Source organism: Phalaenopsis equestris, unplaced genomic scaffold (assembly GCF_001263595.1).
Source record: "Phalaenopsis equestris unplaced genomic scaffold, ASM126359v1 Scaffold000241, whole genome shotgun sequence".
Taxonomy (NCBI): Eukaryota; Viridiplantae; Streptophyta; class Magnoliopsida; order Asparagales; family Orchidaceae; genus Phalaenopsis; species Phalaenopsis equestris.
This window is the reverse complement of record NW_018164683.1, coordinates 14343-17656: the sequence shown is the minus strand read 5'-3', so window position 1 is coordinate 17656 and position 3314 is coordinate 14343.

The window sequence follows — 3314 nt, the reverse complement described above, 5'->3', positions numbered from 1 at the left end:
AGTGGTACTGTCCTTGAGCTTGACCCGATCTCAAACACGGGTGGCGGAACAGTTAATCCTTCAGCCAAATCTTCGACAATCATCTCTTCCTTCCCCTTAGCAACAGCGGGGATAGCAGGTTTGGCGGATGTTGTGACGGCAGCAGCTTTAGCCTTCTTGCCAGCAGGGAAGTCTTGAAGGCAGTTCAAACTGAATTCTGTAGACGACTCTTGAACTTCCGGGGCAGCGATCTTCATTACCAAGAATGGGGCTTTCCTGAGGATAACCTCGAGGTCTTCAAATTCAGCTTCGAACTTGATGGTGGGAGCGACATTACGGGCGTTGCGGTCTGTTGGCAGGTTGAAGGAAAATGTCAGCGTTGGGGAGACCATCGCAGCGGGCTTTAAAACAGAAAGTTTTAGGGTTAGCTATATGGCCAAAAACCTTGTAATCTTTAGTGCAAACACTGAAAGTAGAGGTTAATCTGTAGACCGGGCGGGTCTTAATTTATGGGTATTTTTTAACAACTTTGTTAAAAAAAAGGTGTAAAATTTAATTAATATTTCAAAGTGAGCGCAGCACAACACGATTTGGTTCAATTTGCGAAGTAGCATACCAAATGTGAAAAGGAGTTGTGAAAAATTTTAGGACCCAGTGCGGGACCCAATTAGTGGCAGAAAATGCCCAGGTGGAATTTGTCCACCGACACACCTATTGGGGGTCTGACCCCACATGAAAATTTAAAGAGTCCTTAATGGCCTTCTGAACCCCTCTGTTCAAAGATGGTTGAACAGCTAGTCCTGAACTCCAAAGAGTTAGCTGTACTTTCCCAAGATAGAAATGGGTAAAGTACGCCAACGGAAAAAGGGTAATTTGGTCCAGGAGGGACATAGACATATTACCGATGTGTGAAGATAATATTCCTTAATTTGTATGGAGAAAAAAGCATGTCCCCAGCGGAGTCGCCAGAAGCTGTCAACGTTATTTCGGGTTGGTTCGTGGGGTTGCCCGTAAGAAGCTGGAATCGAAATCCCGTCGCCCGCTTCGGAAGGACGTGGAAGTATGAAATCAAGCTGACCTCAAATTTTTCATAATTTAAAATGAAAGAGCACTGTACCTAAAATCCTGTATCTATCCCAAAGGATAAACACAAGACTTGAGGATGAGGCTCGATTAAATAAACTAAGGAAAGTATAACGTCCATTTGGTCTGCGAAACCTTTGTATTTGCCGACAAGTTCCCCTATTTAATATAAATGATTAAATAGGGTTTATATTAAGCTGGGTTCAGACATACTTCTTATAAGGGAAAGCCCCTATAGTTAATTACATCTTAAATGACCAAAGTCACTTAAGAAGACTCTCGATAAAAATAAAAAAAAAATTATCTTCATAGAATTTCAAAGGGTAGGACTCTTCAACGAAATCGGACATGGAGGTGTGCAAGGGGATTGGTTCAAATTTGGAACATTTTTTTATTGTTGAATCCAAAGGAAGAAGGACTAGGGGATGTCATGGTTCCAGAGGAGAGCCTCGGTGACTTCCCAAGCTATCCTAATGTTTGGCTTCAGTTTTGAGGATAAATATTTAGGCATTTCATCCTACCAATTTTCTTAGTAAGGGCTTACATTCGTTTTAAATGATCACACAAATAGCCTGGAAGATGTGAGGATGTAGGTCGTGACAAACGACAACCTCGGAATCCTAAGACGAGTTAGGGCTTATATTATATACCAGGGCTATGCAAAGGCAGGGCTATACCAGGGCTATGCAAAGGCCTAAAGATAAGGTGAGGATTTACGTTGCATAAGCAAGGGACCTCAAAGTCCTATGGATTTGTTGTTTAAGTCTAAGGAAGGAAGATTGGTTTAGCTGGGGACGACCGAAGAAAGATTTTGCTGTTGAAGATGGTCTTGCTCCCCACCAAGCTAGCTGCAAGCTCCTTGCCGCGCTGAGTTTGAGTTATCTAGTGTGTCAAGTTATAATATCAAATCAGGTGGCCCTATGGTTGAAGTTCTTTAAATTTTATGAGGGTCTATTAAAGTTGATTAGAGCGACACCGGTTAGGATCCTACGGTTCCCTCGTTCCGGCATCACTATTTTCTATTGGATTCACTTAGTCCAAATGAACTTATCAAACCCAACTTAATGAGTTCCATAATTTCATTTACACCGTGGGAAGGCTCGTTAGCAACCGTAGGTTACCTCCTCCGAGGAATTTCCGATCATCCGATAGAGATGTCTTATTTTAGTTGAAGTTGTGGTTTTGTGTGATGATTGTGATTAAATTTTGAGTTGTTTTATATTTTAAATATTGTGGCGGAGAGTTTTATTTTGGTTGATTTTTAATTTTGGTTATGGTTATGGTTAACATGCAAGTTTATGTAGGTAAATGCAAGCATGAAATATGTAAGGAAAAGACATAAGAAAGACGGTACTATAAACTGTAAAAGCGTACCTGACGAGTCTTCTCGTTCCACCATCTGAAACTTAAAATGCATGTTAAGGCAGTTTATGAAGAGGAGGAAAGGTAAAATTTTGGTGAGTCCTTAGAAGTTTAATTAAGGATGATTCCATTGAGCAAAGAATATTAAGTTTAATAGGCCTCTGGGGTATCCAACAAGTTAGGAGGGGGAAGCAGGTCCATGTCTCCCTCTCACCAACTGCTGAAAAGCCTCAAGTCCATTTAAACTCATTATGTTACTAAATGGTTCATCCTGTAAATATCCTTATTACTCAGTGAACACTGATGTCTCAATTATCCCTAATAATATGGTAATTATCACTTATCATTTAATTTGAGAATTATGTGGGTGAAGACCCTTGAGGGGTGTTAGTGTAATTTGAACACTTAGCAAAATTTTAATCTTATTTGGGCTCAGTGGTGTTTCAAAGATGTTTGAATTAATCATGTTTATTTCTCTAATCTTAGTTTAATTAGTTTTTACTTTAGCCTAAGTCACCACTAAGCGCTTAGGACCTAGGTGAGTGTCTTAATTAGTTTTGAAAAAGGGTTAAGCTTTAAGTGGTCATGATTCATAATTTGGATTTTATTTGAAAATCAAGATAGGGGTATTAAAGTGATTAATTATTGGCTTCAAAAGTCATACCCCTAAGTCTATGATCATTTAATTTTAATAAACTTCCAAATTTTAATAATTTAGAAATTTATTAATCTTAATTAAGAAAGTGCAATTGGTTTCTATCAATTAACCCCTTTGTGTTTCAAGCATCAAATAAATTGATTAAGATCAGAGGTTACCCATTCCCCTCCTTGACTTAAGCCTAAATGTTAATTAAGGCAAGATTTCCAAAATTACACATTTGCCCATAAGG